The sequence below is a fragment of the Myotis daubentonii genome, chromosome 21, assembly GCF_963259705.1.
Source record: "Myotis daubentonii chromosome 21, mMyoDau2.1, whole genome shotgun sequence".
Taxonomy (NCBI): domain Eukaryota; kingdom Metazoa; phylum Chordata; class Mammalia; order Chiroptera; family Vespertilionidae; genus Myotis; species Myotis daubentonii.
In genome coordinates, this window is record NC_081860.1 from 17844944 (window position 1) to 17863004 (window position 18061).

At 54.7% G+C, this 18061-nt stretch overlaps 15 non-coding genes across 15 annotated transcripts; all 15 read left to right on the plus strand.

The window, feature by feature from the left end:
• The first annotated feature begins 1098 nt into the window (after positions 1 to 1098).
• LOC132223095 (small nucleolar RNA SNORD115) lies at positions 1099 to 1179 on the plus strand. Its single transcript, XR_009450375.1, has one exon. It is a non-coding gene; the product is annotated as a small nucleolar RNA SNORD115 (small nucleolar RNA).
• A 1111-nt stretch (positions 1180 to 2290) lies between these two features.
• On the plus strand, positions 2291 to 2369 carry LOC132223196 (small nucleolar RNA SNORD115). Its single transcript, XR_009450430.1, has one exon. It is a non-coding gene; the product is annotated as a small nucleolar RNA SNORD115 (small nucleolar RNA).
• A 1102-nt stretch (positions 2370 to 3471) lies between these two features.
• Positions 3472 to 3552, plus strand: LOC132223097 (small nucleolar RNA SNORD115). Its single transcript, XR_009450377.1, has one exon. It is a non-coding gene; the product is annotated as a small nucleolar RNA SNORD115 (small nucleolar RNA).
• Positions 3553 to 4663: 1111 nt separating this feature from the next.
• Positions 4664 to 4742, plus strand: LOC132223197 (small nucleolar RNA SNORD115). The gene has a single exon (XR_009450431.1). It is a non-coding gene; the product is annotated as a small nucleolar RNA SNORD115 (small nucleolar RNA).
• A 1102-nt stretch (positions 4743 to 5844) lies between these two features.
• Positions 5845 to 5925, plus strand: LOC132223098 (small nucleolar RNA SNORD115). Its single transcript, XR_009450378.1, has one exon. It is a non-coding gene; the product is annotated as a small nucleolar RNA SNORD115 (small nucleolar RNA).
• Positions 5926 to 7036: 1111 nt separating this feature from the next.
• On the plus strand, positions 7037 to 7115 carry LOC132223198 (small nucleolar RNA SNORD115). Its single transcript, XR_009450432.1, has one exon. It is a non-coding gene; the product is annotated as a small nucleolar RNA SNORD115 (small nucleolar RNA).
• A 1103-nt stretch (positions 7116 to 8218) lies between these two features.
• LOC132223099 (small nucleolar RNA SNORD115) lies at positions 8219 to 8299 on the plus strand. The gene has a single exon (XR_009450379.1). It is a non-coding gene; the product is annotated as a small nucleolar RNA SNORD115 (small nucleolar RNA).
• A 1111-nt stretch (positions 8300 to 9410) lies between these two features.
• On the plus strand, positions 9411 to 9489 carry LOC132223199 (small nucleolar RNA SNORD115). The gene has a single exon (XR_009450433.1). It is a non-coding gene; the product is annotated as a small nucleolar RNA SNORD115 (small nucleolar RNA).
• A 1102-nt stretch (positions 9490 to 10591) lies between these two features.
• On the plus strand, positions 10592 to 10672 carry LOC132223100 (small nucleolar RNA SNORD115). The gene has a single exon (XR_009450380.1). It is a non-coding gene; the product is annotated as a small nucleolar RNA SNORD115 (small nucleolar RNA).
• Positions 10673 to 11783: 1111 nt separating this feature from the next.
• Positions 11784 to 11862, plus strand: LOC132223200 (small nucleolar RNA SNORD115). Its single transcript, XR_009450434.1, has one exon. It is a non-coding gene; the product is annotated as a small nucleolar RNA SNORD115 (small nucleolar RNA).
• Positions 11863 to 12965: 1103 nt separating this feature from the next.
• Positions 12966 to 13046, plus strand: LOC132223101 (small nucleolar RNA SNORD115). Its single transcript, XR_009450381.1, has one exon. It is a non-coding gene; the product is annotated as a small nucleolar RNA SNORD115 (small nucleolar RNA).
• Positions 13047 to 14157: 1111 nt separating this feature from the next.
• LOC132223201 (small nucleolar RNA SNORD115) lies at positions 14158 to 14236 on the plus strand. Its single transcript, XR_009450435.1, has one exon. It is a non-coding gene; the product is annotated as a small nucleolar RNA SNORD115 (small nucleolar RNA).
• A 1102-nt stretch (positions 14237 to 15338) lies between these two features.
• On the plus strand, positions 15339 to 15419 carry LOC132223102 (small nucleolar RNA SNORD115). The gene has a single exon (XR_009450382.1). It is a non-coding gene; the product is annotated as a small nucleolar RNA SNORD115 (small nucleolar RNA).
• Positions 15420 to 16530: 1111 nt separating this feature from the next.
• LOC132223202 (small nucleolar RNA SNORD115) lies at positions 16531 to 16609 on the plus strand. Its single transcript, XR_009450436.1, has one exon. It is a non-coding gene; the product is annotated as a small nucleolar RNA SNORD115 (small nucleolar RNA).
• Positions 16610 to 17711: 1102 nt separating this feature from the next.
• On the plus strand, positions 17712 to 17792 carry LOC132223080 (small nucleolar RNA SNORD115). Its single transcript, XR_009450362.1, has one exon. It is a non-coding gene; the product is annotated as a small nucleolar RNA SNORD115 (small nucleolar RNA).
• The last annotated feature ends 269 nt before the right edge of the window (positions 17793 to 18061 follow it).

The following is an 18061-nucleotide window of genomic DNA, read 5'->3' on the forward strand; positions in this document are numbered from 1 at the left end:
GGTGCCATTGTGGTGGCACCATGTTGGGGAGTCCTAGGTTTCTCCCCAGCGATGGGATTGGGTTCTCGAGGCGGGCAGATCCTTGAGAGGATGCCACGCGCCTCCCCCCGATCACCGCTACGTGAACGTGGCCTCCTCCATGTTCACGGTTGTGTTTGGCGCACAGTAGTTCTGCACTGAGAGCCACGCCAGAGGCCAGCTCTTAAAACGGATGTCTCCTCTGGTTGTGTCTTGCAGTGCGACCATCTCTCCACATGGTGGTCGTGGCCTTCACGTCTCAGGTGAGTGGCTGACTTTTGTGTTGGACAGAGAGCTCGTGCGCATGAGAGTCAGCAGGAGGCTCTCTGTGGGCAAGAGAGACCCTGGTGCTCTATTCTTGGTGACTCTAAGCCCTTGGGAGTGGGCCTACCCAGAGCCAACGTTGTCCCTCCTCTCTGAAAGTTATCGGTCTGAAAGAGGTCTCAGTGCTCCTTTTGGGGGGGGCGGGGCGGGTGGGAGGGGTGTGGTATGTCTTAGCCATCGTCATGTGACATGTGCATGGCTTGAGCGCCTAAGCTACCCTACCCTGTCCCGAATGAATGCTCAATGTCATGGTCAGCGTGAGCATATCACGAGGCGGTGTGTCTAAGAGGACCGTGCCCGGGAGTGAGCAGTAGGGTTTCTGCTCAGCCTCCTTGGCCAGCGCTGCGTGTGTGAATAGTGAGAATCCTATGGCTGGTGGTTTGTGTCCCCATGGAATCGGGAGTGCCTCGCTTTCCATTGGTGCATTTCCTGCTTTTCGGATGTATTTCTTTCCTCTTTCATTTGTTGGTTTTGGGCGTGATCATTGGCGCATAAATTGCCATCGTGCTTTCGGTTCAGTTCCGAGGGGGAAGAGAGAGGTCCTTTAACGGCCGTCCTACTCCTCTTTGTCCAGGTCATGTTTGGAAAAGAAGGGTTTCCGTGGGCCCAGAGCTTCCTGTGTCTGTCAGGCTCCTTCCAGAGTGGGAAACAGAGTGCAGCCCTCCCGGCCACCTTGCTATGTCCTTAGTTCCAGGAAACATCTCTGGTGAGCATACGAGTGTGCCCAGGTTCCTATGTGCGCGAAGTGCTGTCTCTGGGTCAATGATGTCTAAGCGGTCTGGGCCTTGAAGAGAGGTGATGACAAAAATCCTGCTCAATAGGATTACGCTGAGGCCCACTGTGGGTGACAGATCGGTGGCACCGTGCTGGGGTGTCTTAGGATTCCCCCCAGCGTTGGGATTGGGAGCTGGAGGCAGGCAGATTCCTGAGAGGATGCCACGTGCCTCTCCCCGATCGCTTCCAGGTGATCGTCGCCTTCTCCGCGAACAGCGGAGTTTTTGGTGCCCAGTAGGACGTGCAAGATGGCGGCACCAGAGGCCAACTCTTAAAACAAAACGTTTCTCCTCTGGTTGTGTCTTGCAGCGCGACCATCTCTCCACATGGTGGTCGTGGCCTTCACGTCTCAGGTGAGTGGCTGACTTTTGTGTGGACAGACAGCACGTGCGCATGACAATAGGCAGGGGGCTCTCTTTGGTCAAGAGAGACCCTGCTGCTGTGTAAATTGGTGACTCTAAGCCCTTGGGAACGGGCCGCCCCAAAGGCAAACGTGTCCCTCCTCTCTGAAAGGAATCGGACTGAAAGGGGGCTCAGTGCGCTCTCTTGGGGTCCCGTGGCAGTGTCATGTGACATGTGCGTGGCTTGAGCGCCTAACCTCCTCTACCTTCACCTGAGTGGATGCTCAGTGTCCTGGTCAGTGTTGGAATCGCGCCAGATTCCTGTGTCCAAGGGGACCACGCCCAGGCATGAGCAGTAGGGCTCCTCTTCCCCTTTCTTGCAGACCCTAAGGGTGTGTGTGGTGAGAATCCTGTTGCTGGTTCTTTTTTGTTGGTGGTGCGGAATCCTCGTGCCCCCATTTCCATGGTGCATTTTATTTTATGTGATTCCTATTATTTGTTTGTTTGGTCATGTTGTTTCATTCATTCTCTCCTTTCCTGGTTTTGGACGTGGTCATTGGCGCATAAATGAGCAAGCTCCCTTAGAATTGAGGTCTGATAGGAACAAGATGGGTCCTTTAGAAGCCCTGTCACTCCTCTTTTTCCAGGTCATGTTCCGAAAACAATGGCCTTCATTTGGCCCGGAGCTTTCCTGGGCTCTGTCTGTCAGGTTCCTTCCAAGGCCGCGACCGTGCAGCCGTCAAGCCCACCTTGCTCTGTCCTCAGTCCCAGGAAACATCTCTGGTGAGCAAACGAGTGTGCAGTTGTACCGATGCCCGCAGAGTGCCTGCGTTGGGTCAATGATGACAACCCTTAATCTTGAAGTGAGGTGATGACTTAAAAATCATGCTCAATAGGATTACGCTGAGGCCCAGTACGGTGCCATTGTGGTGGCACCATGTTGGGGAGTCCTAGGTTTCTCCCCAGCGATGGGATTGGGTTCTCGAGGCGGGCAGATCCTTGAGAGGATGCCACGCGCCTCCCCCCGATCACCGCTACGTGAACGTGGCCTCCTCCATGTTCACGGTTGTGTTTGGCGCACAGTAGTTCTGCACTGAGAGCCACGCCAGAGGCCAGCTCTTAAAACGGATGTCTCCTCTGGTTGTGTCTTGCAGTGCGACCATCTCTCCACATGGTGGTCGTGGCCTTCACGTCTCAGGTGAGTGGCTGACTTTTGTGTTGGACAGAGAGCTCGTGCGCATGAGAGTCAGCAGGAGGCTCTCTGTGGGCAAGAGAGACCCTGGTGCTCTATTCTTGGTGACTCTAAGCCCTTGGGAGTGGGCCTACCCAGAGCCAAAGTTGTCCCTCCTCTCTGAAAGTTATCGGTCTGAAAGAGGTCTCAGTGCTCTTTTTGGGGGGGCGGGGCGGGTGGGAGGGGTGTGGTATGTCTTAGCCATCGTCATGTGACATGTGCATGGCTTGAGCGCCTAAGCTACCCTGCCCTGTGCCGAATGAATGCTCAATGGCATGGTCAGCGTTAGCATATCACGACGCGGTGTGTCCAAGAGGACCGTGCCCGGGAGTGAGCAGTAGGGTTTCTGCTCAGCCTCCTTGGCCAGCGCTGCGTGTGTGAACAGTGAGAATCCTATGGCTGGTGGTTTGTGTCCCCATGGAATCGGGAGTGCCTCGCTTTCCATTGGTGCATTTCCTGCTTTTCGGATGTATTTCTTTCCTCTTTCATTTGTTGGTTTTGGGCGTGATCATTGGCGCATAAATTGCCATCGTGCTTTCGGTTCAGTTCCGAGGGGGAAGAGAGAGGTCCTTTAGCGGCCGTCCTACTCCTCTTTGTCCAGGTCATGTTTGGAAAAGAAGGGTTTCCGTGGGCCCAGAGCTTCCTGTGTCTGTCAGGCTCCTTCCAGAGTGGGAAACAGAGTGCAGCCCTCCCGGCCACCTTGCTATGTCCTTAGTTCCAGGAAACATCTCTGGTGAGCATACGAGTGTGCCCAGGTTCCTATGTGCGCGAAGTGCTGTCTCTGGGTCAATGATGTCTAAGCGGTCTGGGCCTTGAAGAGAGGTGATGACAAAAATCCTGCTCAATAGGATTACGCTGAGGCCCACTGTGGGTGACAGATCGGTGGCACCGTGCTGGGGTGTCTTAGGATTCCCCCCAGCGTTGGGATTGGGAGCTGGAGGCAGGCAGATTCCTGAGAGGATGCCACGTGCCTCACCCCGATCGCTTCCAGGTGATCGTCGCCTTCTCCGCGAACAGCGGAGTTTTTGGTGCCCAGTAGGACGTGCAAGATGGCGGCACCAGAGGCCAACTCTTAAAACAAAACGTTTCTCCTCTGGTTGTGTCTTGCAGCGCGACCATCTCTCCACATGGTGGTCGTGGCCTTCACGTCTCAGGTGAGTGGCTGACTTTTGTGTGGACAGACAGCACGTGCGCATGACAATAGGCAGGGGGCTCTCTTTGGTCAAGAGAGACCCTGGTGCTGTGTAAATTGGTGACTCTAAGCCCTTGGGAACGGGCCGCCCCAAAGGCAAACGTGTCCCTCCTCTCTGAAAGGAATCGGACTGAAAGGGGGCTCAGTGCGCTCTCTTGGGGTCCCGTGGCAGTGTCATGTGACATGTGCGTGGCTTGAGCGCCTAACCTCCTCTACCTTCACCTGAGTGGATGCTCAGTGTCCTGGTCAGTGTTGGAATCGCGCCAGATTCCTGTGTCCAAGGGGACCACGCCCAGGCATGAGCAGTAGGGCTCCTCTTCCCCTTTCTTGCAGACCCTAAGGGTGTGTGTGGTGAGAATCCTGTTGCTGGTTCTTTTTTGTTGGTGGTGCGGAATCCTAGTGCCCCCATTTCCATGGTGCATTTTATTTTATGTGATTCCTATTATTTGTTTGTTTGGTCATGTTGTTTCATTCATTCTCTCCTTTCCTGGTTTTGGACGTGGTCATTGGCGCATAAATGAGCAAGTTCCCTTAGAATTGAGGTCTGATAGGAACAAGATGGGTCCTTTAGAAGCCCTGTCACTCCTCTTTTTCCAGGTCATGTTCCGAAAACAATGGCCTTCATTTGGCCCGGAGCTTTCCTGGGCTCTGTCTGTCAGGCTCCTTCCAGAGCCGCGACCGTGCAGCCGTCAAGCCCACCTTGCTCTGTCCTCAGTCCCAGGAAACATCTCTGGTGAGCAAACGAGTGTGCAGTTGTACCGATGCCCGCAGAGTGCCTGCGTTGGGTCAATGATGACAACCCTTAATCTTGAAGTGAGGTGATGACTTAAAAATCATGCTCAATAGGATTACGCTGAGGCCCAGTACGGTGCCATTGTGGTGGCACCATGTTGGGGAGTCCTAGGTTTCTCCCCAGCGATGGGATTGGGTTCTCGAGGCGGGCAGATCCTTGAGAGGATGCCACGCGCCTCCCCCCGATCACCGCTACGTGAACGTGGCCTCCTCCATGTTCACGGTTGTGTTTGGCGCACAGTAGTTCTGCACTGAGAGCCACGCCAGAGGCCAGCTCTTAAAACGGATGTCTCCTCTGGTTGTGTCTTGCAGTGCGACCATCTCTCCACATGGTGGTCGTGGCCTTCACGTCTCAGGTGAGTGGCTGACTTTTGTGTTGGACAGAGAGCTCGTGCGCATGAGAGTCAGCAGGAGGCTCTCTGTGGGCAAGAGAGACCCTGGTGCTCTATTCTTGGTGACTCTAAGCCCTTGGGAGTGGGCCTACCCAGAGCCAACGTTGTCCCTCCTCTCTGAAAGTTATCGGTCTGAAAGAGGTCTCAGTGCTCCTTTTGGGGGGGCGGGGCGGGTGGGAGGGGTGTGGTATGTCTTAGCCATCGTCATGTGACATGTGCATGGCTTGAGCGCCTAAGCTACCCTACCCTGTCCCGAATGAATGCTCAATGTCATGGTCAGCGTGAGCATATCACGAGGCGGTGTGTCCAAGAGGACCGTGCCCGGGAGTGAGCAGTAGGGTTTCTGCTCAGCCTCCTTGGCCAGCGCTGCGTGTGTGAACAGTGAGAATCCTATGGCTGGTGGTTTGTGTCCCCATGGAATCGGGAGTGCCTCGCTTTCCATTGGTGCATTTCCTGCTTTTCGGATGTATTTCTTTCCTCTTTCATTTGTTGGTTTTGGGCGTGATCATTGGCGCATAAATTGCCATCGTGCTTTCGGTTCAGTTCCGAGGGGGAAGAGAGAGGTCCCTTAGCGGCCGTCCTACTCCTCTTTGTCCAGGTCATGTTTGGAAAAGAAGGGTTTCCGTGGGCCCAGAGCTTCCTGTGTCTGTCAGGCTCCTTCCAGAGTGGGAAACAGAGTGCAGCCCTCCCGGCCACCTTGCTATGTCCTTAGTTCCAGGAAACATCTCTGGTGAGCATACGAGTGTGCCCAGGTTCCTATGTGCGCGAAGTGCTGTCTCTGGGTCAATGATGTCTAAGCGGTCTGGGCCTTGAAGAGAGGTGATGACAAAAATCCTGCTCAATAGGATTACGCTGAGGCCCACTGTGGGTGACAGATCGGTGGCACCGTGCTGGGGTGTCTTAGGATTCCCCCCAGCGTTGGGATTGGGAGCTGGAGGCAGGCAGATTCCTGAGAGGATGCCACGTGCCTCTCCCCGATCGCTTCCAGGTGATCGTCGCCTTCTCCGCGAACAGCGGAGTTTTTGGTGCCCAGTAGGACGTGCAAGATGGCGGCACCAGAGGCCAACTCTTAAAACAAAACGTTTCTCCTCTGGTTGTGTCTTGCAGCGCGACCATCTCTCCACATGGTGGTCGTGGCCTTCACGTCTCAGGTGAGTGGCTGACTTTTGTGTGGACAGACAGCACGTGCGCATGACAATAGGCAGGGGGCTCTCTTTGGTCAAGAGAGACCCTGGTGCTGTGTAAATTGGTGACTCTAAGCCCTTGGGAACGGGCCGCCCCAAAGGCAAACGTGTCCCTCCTCTCTGAAAGGAATCGGACTGAAAGGGGGCTCAGTGCGCTCTCTTGGGGTCCCGTGGCAGTGTCATGTGACATGTGCGTGGCTTGAGCGCCTAACCTCCTCTACCTTCACCTGAGTGGATGCTCAGTGTCCTGGTCAGTGTTGGAATCGCGCCAGATTCCTGTGTCCAAGGGGACCACGCCCAGGCATGAGCAGTAGGGCTCCTCTTCCCCTTTCTTGCAGACCCTAAGGGTGTGTGTGGTGAGAATCCTGTTGCTGGTTCTTTTTTGTTGGTGGTGCGGAATCCTAGTGCCCCCATTTCCATGGTGCATTTTATTTTATGTGATTCCTATTATTTGTTTGTTTGGTCATGTTGTTTCATTCATTCTCTCCTTTCCTGGTTTTGGACGTGGTCATTGGCGCATAAATGAGCAAGTTCCCTTAGAATTGAGGTCTGATAGGAACAAGATGGGTCCTTTAGAAGCCCTGTCACTCCTCTTTTTCCAGGTCATGTTCCGAAAACAATGGCCTTCATTTGGCCCGGAGCTTTCCTGGGCTCTGTCTGTCAGGCTCCTTCCAGAGCCGGGACCGTGCAGCCGTCAAGCCCACCTTGCTCTGTCCTCAGTCCCAGGAAACATCTCTGGTGAGCAAACGAGTGTGCAGTTGTACCGATGCCCGCAGAGTGCCTGCGTTGGGTCAATGATGACAACCCTTAATCTTGAAGTGAGGTGATGACTTAAAAATCATGCTCAATAGGATTACGCTGAGGCCCAGTACGGTGCCATTGTGGTGGCACCATGTTGGGGAGTCCTAGGTTTCTCCCCAGCGATGGGATTGGGTTCTCGAGGCGGGCAGATCCTTGAGAGGATGCCACGCGCCTCCCCCCGATCACCGCTACGTGAACGTGGCCTCCTCCATGTTCACGGTTGTGTTTGGCGCACAGTAGTTCTGCACTGAGAGCCACGCCAGAGGCCAGCTCTTAAAACGGATGTCTCCTCTGGTTGTGTCTTGCAGTGCGACCATCTCTCCACATGGTGGTCGTGGCCTTCACGTCTCAGGTGAGTGGCTGACTTTTGTGTTGGACAGAGAGCTCGTGCGCATGAGAGTCAGCAGGAGGCTCTCTGTGGGCAAGAGAGACCCTGGTGCTCTATTCTTGGTGACTCTAAGCCCTTGGGAGTGGGCCTACCCAGAGCCAACGTTGTCCCTCCTCTCTGAAAGTTATCGGTCTGAAAGAGGTCTCAGTGCTCCTTTTTGGGGGGGCGGGGCGGGTGGGAGGGGTGTGGTATGTCTTAGCCATCGTCATGTGACATGTGCATGGCTTGAGCGCCTAAGCTACCCTACCCTGTCCCGAATGAATGCTCAATGTCATGGTCAGCGTGAGCATATCACGAGGCGGTGTGTCTAAGAGGACCGTGCCCGGGAGTGAGCAGTAGGGTTTCTGCTCAGCCTCCTTGGCCAGCGCTGCGTGTGTGAATAGTGAGAATCCTATGGCTGGTGGTTTGTGTCCCCATGGAATCGGGAGTGCCTCGCTTTCCATTGGTGCATTTCCTGCTTTTCGGATGTATTTCTTTCCTCTTTCATTTGTTGGTTTTGGGCGTGATCATTGGCGCATAAATTGCCATCGTGCTTTCGGTTCAGTTCCGAGGGGGAAGAGAGAGGTCCTTTAGCGGCCGTCCTACTCCTCTTTGTCCAGGTCATGTTTGGAAAAGAAGGGTTTCCGTGGGCCCAGAGCTTCCTGTGTCTGTCAGGCTCCTTCCAGAGTGGGAAACAGAGTGCAGCCCTCCCGGCCACCTTGCTATGTCCTTAGTTCCAGGAAACATCTCTGGTGAGCATACGAGTGTGCCCAGGTTCCTATGTGCGCGAAGTGCTGTCTCTGGGTCAATGATGTCTAAGCGGTCTGGGCCTTGAAGAGAGGTGATGACAAAAATCCTGCTCAATAGGATTACGCTGAGGCCCACTGTGGGTGACAGATCGGTGGCACCGTGCTGGGGTGTCTTAGGATTCCCCCCAGCGTTGGGATTGGGAGCTGGAGGCAGGCAGATTCCTGAGAGGATGCCACGTGCCTCTCCCCGATCGCTTCCAGGTGATCGTCGCCTTCTCCGCGAACAGCGGAGTTTTTGGTGCCCAGTAGGACGTGCAAGATGGCGGCACCAGAGGCCAACTCTTAAAACAAAACGTTTCTCCTCTGGTTGTGTCTTGCAGCGCGACCATCTCTCCACATGGTGGTCGTGGCCTTCACGTCTCAGGTGAGTGGCTGACTTTTGTGTGGACAGACAGCACGTGCGCATGACAATAGGCAGGGGGCTCTCTTTGGTCAAGAGAGACCCTGCTGCTGTGTAAATTGGTGACTCTAAGCCCTTGGGAACGGGCCGCCCCAAAGGCAAACGTGTCCCTCCTCTCTGAAAGGAATCGGACTGAAAGGGGGCTCAGTGCGCTCTCTTGGGGTCCCGTGGCAGTGTCATGTGACATGTGCGTGGCTTGAGCGCCTAACCTCCTCTACCTTCACCTGAGTGGATGCTCAGTGTCCTGGTCAGTGTTGGAATCGCGCCAGATTCCTGTGTCCAAGGGGACCACGCCCAGGCATGAGCAGTAGGGCTCCTCTTCCCCTTTCTTGCAGACCCTAAGGGTGTGTGTGGTGAGAATCCTGTTGCTGGTTCTTTTTTGTTGGTGGTGCGGAATCCTAGTGCCCCCATTTCCATGGTGCATTTTATTTTATGTGATTCCTATTATTTGTTTGTTTGGTCATGTTGTTTCATTCATTCTCTCCTTTCCTGGTTTTGGACGTGGTCATTGGCGCATAAATGAGCAAGCTCCCTTAGAATTGAGGTCTGATAGGAACAAGATGGGTCCTTTAGAAGCCCTGTCACTCCTCTTTTTCCAGGTCATGTTCCGAAAACAATGGCCTTCATTTGGCCCGGAGCTTTCCTGGGCTCTGTCTGTCAGGTTCCTTCCAAGGCCGCGACCGTGCAGCCGTCAAGCCCACCTTGCTCTGTCCTCAGTCCCAGGAAACATCTCTGGTGAGCAAACGAGTGTGCAGTTGTACCGATGCCCGCAGAGTGCCTGCGTTGGGTCAATGATGACAACCCTTAATCTTGAAGTGAGGTGATGACTTAAAAATCATGCTCAATAGGATTACGCTGAGGCCCAGTACGGTGCCATTGTGGTGGCACCATGTTGGGGAGTCCTAGGTTTCTCCCCAGCGATGGGATTGGGTTCTCGAGGCGGGCAGATCCTTGAGAGGATGCCACGCGCCTCCCCCCGATCACCGCTACGTGAACGTGGCCTCCTCCATGTTCACGGTTGTGTTTGGCGCACAGTAGTTCTGCACTGAGAGCCACGCCAGAGGCCAGCTCTTAAAACGGATGTCTCCTCTGGTTGTGTCTTGCAGTGCGACCATCTCTCCACATGGTGGTCGTGGCCTTCACGTCTCAGGTGAGTGGCTGACTTTTGTGTTGGACAGAGAGCTCGTGCGCATGAGAGTCAGCAGGAGGCTCTCTGTGGGCAAGAGAGACCCTGGTGCTCTATTCTTGGTGACTCTAAGCCCTTGGGAGTGGGCCTACCCAGAGCCAAAGTTGTCCCTCCTCTCTGAAAGTTATCGGTCTGAAAGAGGTCTCAGTGCTCTTTTTGGGGGGGCGGGGCGGGTGGGAGGGGTGTGGTATGTCTTAGCCATCGTCATGTGACATGTGCATGGCTTGAGCGCCTAAGCTACCCTGCCCTGTGCCGAATGAATGCTCAATGGCATGGTCAGCGTTAGCATATCACGACGCGGTGTGTCCAAGAGGACCGTGCCCGGGAGTGAGCAGTAGGGTTTCTGCTCAGCCTCCTTGGCCAGCGCTGCGTGTGTGAACAGTGAGAATCCTATGGCTGGTGGTTTGTGTCCCCATGGAATCGGGAGTGCCTCGCTTTCCATTGGTGCATTTCCTGCTTTTCGGATGTATTTCTTTCCTCTTTCATTTGTTGGTTTTGGGCGTGATCATTGGCGCATAAATTGCCATCGTGCTTTCGGTTCAGTTCCGAGGGGGAAGAGAGAGGTCCTTTAGCGGCCGTCCTACTCCTCTTTGTCCAGGTCATGTTTGGAAAAGAAGGGTTTCCGTGGGCCCAGAGCTTCCTGTGTCTGTCAGGCTCCTTCCAGAGTGGGAAACAGAGTGCAGCCCTCCCGGCCACCTTGCTATGTCCTTAGTTCCAGGAAACATCTCTGGTGAGCATACGAGTGTGCCCAGGTTCCTATGTGCGCGAAGTGCTGTCTCTGGGTCAATGATGTCTAAGCGGTCTGGGCCTTGAAGAGAGGTGATGACAAAAATCCTGCTCAATAGGATTACGCTGAGGCCCACTGTGGGTGACAGATCGGTGGCACCGTGCTGGGGTGTCTTAGGATTCCCCCCAGCGTTGGGATTGGGAGCTGGAGGCAGGCAGATTCCTGAGAGGATGCCACGTGCCTCACCCCGATCGCTTCCAGGTGATCGTCGCCTTCTCCGCGAACAGCGGAGTTTTTGGTGCCCAGTAGGACGTGCAAGATGGCGGCACCAGAGGCCAACTCTTAAAACAAAACGTTTCTCCTCTGGTTGTGTCTTGCAGCGCGACCATCTCTCCACATGGTGGTCGTGGCCTTCACGTCTCAGGTGAGTGGCTGACTTTTGTGTGGACAGACAGCACGTGCGCATGACAATAGGCAGGGGGCTCTCTTTGGTCAAGAGAGACCCTGGTGCTGTGTAAATTGGTGACTCTAAGCCCTTGGGAACGGGCCGCCCCAAAGGCAAACGTGTCCCTCCTCTCTGAAAGGAATCGGACTGAAAGGGGGCTCAGTGCGCTCTCTTGGGGTCCCGTGGCAGTGTCATGTGACATGTGCGTGGCTTGAGCGCCTAACCTCCTCTACCTTCACCTGAGTGGATGCTCAGTGTCCTGGTCAGTGTTGGAATCGCGCCAGATTCCTGTGTCCAAGGGGACCACGCCCAGGCATGAGCAGTAGGGCTCCTCTTCCCCTTTCTTGCAGACCCTAAGGGTGTGTGTGGTGAGAATCCTGTTGCTGGTTCTTTTTTGTTGGTGGTGCGGAATCCTAGTGCCCCCATTTCCATGGTGCATTTTATTTTATGTGATTCCTATTATTTGTTTGTTTGGTCATGTTGTTTCATTCATTCTCTCCTTTCCTGGTTTTGGACGTGGTCATTGGCGCATAAATGAGCAAGCTCCCTTAGAATTGAGGTCTGATAGGAACAAGATGGGTCCTTTAGAAGCCCTGTCACTCCTCTTTTTCCAGGTCATGTTCCGAAAACAATGGCCTTCATTTGGCCCGGAGCTTTCCTGGGCTCTGTCTGTCAGGTTCCTTCCAAGGCCGCGACCATGCAGCCGTCAAGCCCACCTTGCTCTGTCCTCAGTCCCAGGAAACATCTCTGGTGAGCAAACGAGTGTGCAGTTGTACCGATGCCCGCAGAGTGCCTGCGTTGGGTCAATGATGACAACCCTTAATCTTGAAGTGAGGTGATGACTTAAAAATCATGCTCAATAGGATTACGCTGAGGCCCAGTACGGTGCCATTGTGGTGGCACCATGTTGGGGAGTCCTAGGTTTCTCCCCAGCGATGGGATTGGGTTCTCGAGGCGGGCAGATCCTTGAGAGGATGCCACGCGCCTCCCCCCGATCACCGCTACGTGAACGTGGCCTCCTCCATGTTCACGGTTGTGTTTGGCGCACAGTAGTTCTGCACTGAGAGCCACGCCAGAGGCCAGCTCTTAAAACGGATGTCTCCTCTGGTTGTGTCTTGCAGTGCGACCATCTCTCCACATGGTGGTCGTGGCCTTCACGTCTCAGGTGAGTGGCTGACTTTTGTGTTGGACAGAGAGCTCGTGCGCATGAGAGTCAGCAGGAGGCTCTCTGTGGGCAAGAGAGACCCTGGTGCTCTATTCTTGGTGACTCTAAGCCCTTGGGAGTGGGCCTACCCAGAGCCAACGTTGTCCCTCCTCTCTGAAAGTTATCGGTCTGAAAGAGGTCTCAGTGCTCCTTTTGGGGGGGGCGGGGCGGGTGGGAGGGGTGTGGTATGTCTTAGCCATCGTCATGTGACATGTGCATGGCTTGAGCGCCTAAGCTACCCTACCCTGTCCCGAATGAATGCTCAATGTCATGGTCAGCGTGAGCATATCACGAGGCGGTGTGTCCAAGAGGACCGTGCCCGGGAGTGAGCAGTAGGGTTTCTGCTCAGCCTCCTTGGCCAGCGCTGCGTGTGTGAATAGTGAGAATCCTATGGCTGGTGGTTTGTGTCCCCATGGAATCGGGAGTGCCTCGCTTTCCATTGGTGCATTTCCTGCTTTTCGGATGTATTTCTTTCCTCTTTCATTTGTTGGTTTTGGGCGTGATCATTGGCGCATAAATTGCCATCGTGCTTTCGGTTCAGTTCCGAGGGGGAAGAGAGAGGTCCTTTAGCGGCCGTCCTACTCCTCTTTGTCCAGGTCATGTTTGGAAAAGAAGGGTTTCCGTGGGCCCAGAGCTTCCTGTGTCTGTCAGGCTCCTTCCAGAGTGGGAAACAGAGTGCAGCCCTCCCGGCCACCTTGCTATGTCCTTAGTTCCAGGAAACATCTCTGGTGAGCATACGAGTGTGCCCAGGTTCCTATGTGCGTGAAGTGCTGTCTCTGGGTCAATGATGTCTAAGCGGTCTGGGCCTTGAAGAGAGGTGATGACAAAAATCCTGCTCAATAGGATTACGCTGAGGCCCACTGTGGGTGACAGATCGGTGGCACCGTGCTGCGGTGTCTTAGGATTCCCCCCAGCGTTGGGATTGGGAGCTGGAGGCAGGCAGATTCCTGAGAGGATGCCACGTGCCTCTCCCCGATCGCTTCCAGGTGATCGTCGCCTTCTCCGCGAACAGCGGAGTTTTTGGTGCCCAGTAGGACGTGCAAGATGGCGGCACCAGAGGCCAACTCTTAAAACAAAACGTTTCTCCTCTGGTTGTGTCTTGCAGCGCGACCATCTCTCCACATGGTGGTCGTGGCCTTCACGTCTCAGGTGAGTGGCTGACTTTTGTGTGGACAGACAGCACGTGCGCATGACAATAGGCAGGGGGCTCTCTTTGGTCAAGAGAGACCCTGGTGCTGTGTAAATTGGTGACTCTAAGCCCTTGGGAACGGGCCGCCCCAAAGGCAAACGTGTCCCTCCTCTCTGAAAGGAATCGGACTGAAAGGGGGCTCAGTGCGCTCTCTTGGGGTCCCGTGGCAGTGTCATGTGACATGTGCGTGGCTTGAGCGCCTAACCTCCTCTACCTTCACCTGAGTGGATGCTCAGTGTCCTGGTCAGTGTTGGAATCGCGCCAGATTCCTGTGTCCAAGGGGACCACGCCCAGGCATGAGCAGTAGGGCTCCTCTTCCCCTTTCTTGCAGACCCTAAGGGTGTGTGTGGTGAGAATCCTGTTGCTGGTTCTTTTTTGTTGGTGGTGCGGAATCCTAGTGCCCCCATTTCCATGGTGCATTTTATTTTATGTGATTCCTATTATTTGTTTGTTTGGTCATGTTGTTTCATTCATTCTCTCCTTTCCTGGTTTTGGACGTGGTCATTGGCGCATAAATGAGCAAGCTCCCTTAGAATTGAGGTCTGATAGGAACAAGATGGGTCCTTTAGAAGCCCTGTCACTCCTCTTTTTCCAGGTCATGTTCCGAAAACAATGGCCTTCATTTGGCCCGGAGCTTTCCTGGGCTCTGTCTGTCAGGTTCCTTCCAAGGCCGCGACCGTGCAGCCGTCAAGCCCACCTTGCTCTGTCCTCAGTCCCAGGAAACATCTCTGGTGAGCAAACGAGTGTGCAGTTGTACCGATGCCCGCAGAGTGCCTGCGTTGGGTCAATGATGACAACCCTTAATCTTGAAGTGAGGTGATGACTTAAAAATCATGCTCAATAGGATTACGCTGAGGCCCAGTACGGTGCCATTGTGGTGGCACCATGTTGGGGAGTCCTAGGTTTCTCCCCAGCGATGGGATTGGGTTCTCGAGGCGGGCAGATCCTTGAGAGGATGCCACGCGCCTCCCCCCGATCACCGCTACGTGAACGTGGCCTCCTCCATGTTCACGGTTGTGTTTGGCGCACAGTAGTTCTGCACTGAGAGCCACGCCAGAGGCCAGCTCTTAAAACGGATGTCTCCTCTGGTTGTGTCTTGCAGTGCGACCATCTCTCCACATGGTGGTCGTGGCCTTCACGTCTCAGGTGAGTGGCTGACTTTTGTGTTGGACAGAGAGCTCGTGCGCATGAGAGTCAGCAGGAGGCTCTCTGTGGGCAAGAGAGACCCTGGTGCTCTATTCTTGGTGACTCTAAGCCCTTGGGAGTGGGCCTACCCAGAGCCAAAGTTGTCCCTCCTCTCTGAAAGTTATCGGTCTGAAAGAGGTCTCAGTGCTCTTTTTGGGGGGGCGGGGCGGGTGGGAGGGGTGTGGTATGTCTTAGCCATCGTCATGTGACATGTGCATGGCTTGAGCGCCTAAGCTACCCTGCCCTGTGCCGAATGAATGCTCAATGTCATGGTCAGCGTTAGCATATCACGACGCTGTGTGTCCAAGAGGACCGTGCCCGGGAGTGAGCAGTAGGGTTTCTGCTCAGCCTCCTTGGCCAGCGCTGCGTGTGTGAACAGTGAGAATCCTATGGCTGGTGGTTTGTGTCCCCATGGAATCGGGAGTGCCTCGCTTTCCATTGGTGCATTTCCTGCTTTTCGGATGTATTTCTTTCCTCTTTCATTTGTTGGTTTTGGGCGTGATCATTGGCGCATAAATTGCCATCGTGCTTTCGGTTCAGTTCCGAGGGGGAAGAGAGAGGTCCTTTAGCGGCCGTCCTACTCCTCTTTGTCCAGGTCATGTTTGGAAAAGAAGGGTTTCCGTGGGCCCAGAGCTTCCTGTGTCTGTCAGGCTCCTTCCAGAGTGGGAAACAGAGTGCAGCCCTCCCGGCCACCTTGCTATGTCCTTAGTTCCAGGAAACATCTCTGGTGAGCATACGAGTGTGCCCAGGTTCCTATGTGCGCGAAGTGCTGTCTCTGGGTCAATGATGTCTAAGCGGTCTGGGCCTTGAAGAGAGGTGATGACAAAAATCCTGCTCAATAGGATTACGCTGAGGCCCACTGTGGGTGACAGATCGGTGGCACCGTGCTGGGGTGTCTTAGGATTCCCCCCAGCGTTGGGATTGGGAGCTGGAGGCAGGCAGATTCCTGAGAGGATGCCACGTGCCTCTCCCCGATCGCTTCCAGGTGATCGTCGCCTTCTCCGCGAACAGCGGAGTTTTTGGTGCCCAGTAGGACGTGCAAGATGGCGGCACCAGAGGCCAACTCTTAAAACAAAACGTTTCTCCTCTGGTTGTGTCTTGCAGCGCGACCATCTCTCCACATGGTGGTCGTGGCCTTCACGTCTCAGGTGAGTGGCTGACTTTTGTGTGGACAGACAGCACGTGCGCATGACAATAGGCAGGGGGCTCTCTTTGGTCAAGAGAGACCCTGGTGCTGTGTAAATTGGTGACTCTAAGCCCTTGGGAACGGGCCGCCCCAAAGGCAAACGTGTCCCTCCTCTCTGAAAGGAATCGGACTGAAAGGGGGCTCAGTGCGCTCTCTTGGGGTCCCGTGGCAGTGTCATGTGACATGTGCGTGGCTTGAGCGCCTAACCTCCTCTACCTTCACCTGAGTGGATGCTCAGTGTCCTGGTCAGTGTTGGAATCGCGCCAGATTCCTGTGTCCAAGGGGACCACGCCCAGGCATGAGCAGTAGGGCTCCTCTTCCCCTTTCTTGCAGACCCTAAGGGTGTGTGTGGTGAGAATCCTGTTGCTGGTTCTTTTTTGTTGGTGGTGCGGAATCCTAGTGCCCCCATTTCCATGGTGCATTTTATTTTATGTGATTCCTATTATTTGTTTGTTTGGTCATGTTGTTTCATTCATTCTCTCCTTTCCTGGTTTTGGACGTGGTCATTGGCGCATAAATGAGCAAGCTCCCTTAGAATTGAGGTCTGATAGGAACAAGATGGGTCCTTTAGAAGCCCTGTCACTCCTCTTTTTCCAGGTCATGTTCCGAAAACAATGGCCTTCATTTGGCCCGGAGCTTTCCTGGGCTCTGTCTGTCAGGTTCCTTCCAAGGCCGCGACCGTGCAGCCGTCAAGCCCACCTTGCTCTGTCCTCAGTCCCAGGAAACATCTCTGGTGAGCAAACGAGTGTGCAGTTGTACCGATGCCCGCAGAGTGCCTGCGTTGGGTCAATGATGACAACCCTTAATCTTGAAGTGAGGTGATGACTTAAAAATCATGCTCAATAGGATTACGCTGAGGCCCAGTACGGTGCCATTGTGGTGGCACCATGTTGGGGAGTCCTAGGTTTCTCCCCAGCGATGGGATTGGGTTCTCGAGGCGGGCAGATCCTTGAGAGGATGCCACGCGCCTCCCCCCGATCACCGCTACGTGAACGTGGCCTCCTCCATGTTCACGGTTGTGTTTGGCGCACAGTAGTTCTGCACTGAGAGCCACGCCAGAGGCCAGCTCTTAAAACGGATGTCTCCTCTGGTTGTGTCTTGCAGTGCGACCATCTCTCCACATGGTGGTCGTGGCCTTCACGTCTCAGGTGAGTGGCTGACTTTTGTGTTGGACAGAGAGCTCGTGCGCATGAGAGTCAGCAGGAGGCTCTCTGTGGGCAAGAGAGACCCTGGTGCTCTATTCTTGGTGACTCTAAGCCCTTGGGAGTGGGCCTACCCAGAGCCAACGTTGTCCCTCCTCTCTGAAAGTTATCGGTCTGAAAGAGGTCTCAGTGCTCCTTTTGGGGGGGCGGGGCGGGTGGGAGGGGTGTGGTATGTCTTAGCCATCGTCATGTGACATGTGCATGGCTTGAGCGCCTAAGCTACCCTACCCTGTCCCGAATGAATGCTCAATGTCATGGTCAGCGTGAGCATATCACGAGGCGGTGTGTCCAAGAGGACCGTGCCCGGGAGTGAGCAGTAGGGTTTCTGCTCAGCCTCCTTGGCCAGCGCTGCGTGTGTGAACAGTGAGAATCCTATGGCTGGTGGTTTGTGTCCCCATGGAATCGGGAGTGCCTCGCTTTCCATTGGTGCATTTCCTGCTTTTCGGATGTATTTCTTTCCTCTTTCATTTGTTGGTTTTGGGCGTGATCATTGGCGCATAAATTGCCATCGTGCTTTCGGTTCAGTTCCGAGGGGGAAGAGAGAGGTCCCTTAGCGGCCGTCCTACTCCTCTTTGTCCAGGTCATGTTTGGAAAAGAAGGGTTTCCGTGGGCCCAGAGCTTCCTGTGTCTGTCAGGCTCCTTCCAGAGTGGGAAACAGAGTGCAGCCCTCCCGGCCACCTTGCTATGTCCTTAGTTCCAGGAAACATCTCTGGTGAGCATACGAGTGTGCCCAGGTTCCTATGTGCGCGAAGTGCTGTCTCTGGGTCAATGATGTCTACGCGGTCTGGGCCTTGAAGAGAGGTGATGACAAAAATCCTGCTCAATAGGATTACGCTGAGGCCCACTGTGGGTGACAGATCGGTGGCACCGTGCTGGGGTGTCTTAGGATTCCCCCCAGCGTTGGGATTGGGAGCTGGAGGCAGGCAGATTCCTGAGAGGATGCCACGTGCCTCTCCCCGATCGCTTCCAGGTGATCGTCGCCTTCTCCGCGAACAGCGGAGTTTTTGGTGCCCAGTAGGACGTGCAAGATGGCGGCACCAGAGGCCAACTCTTAAAACAAAACGTTTCTCCTCTGGTTGTGTCTTGCAGTGCGACCATCTCTCCACATGGTG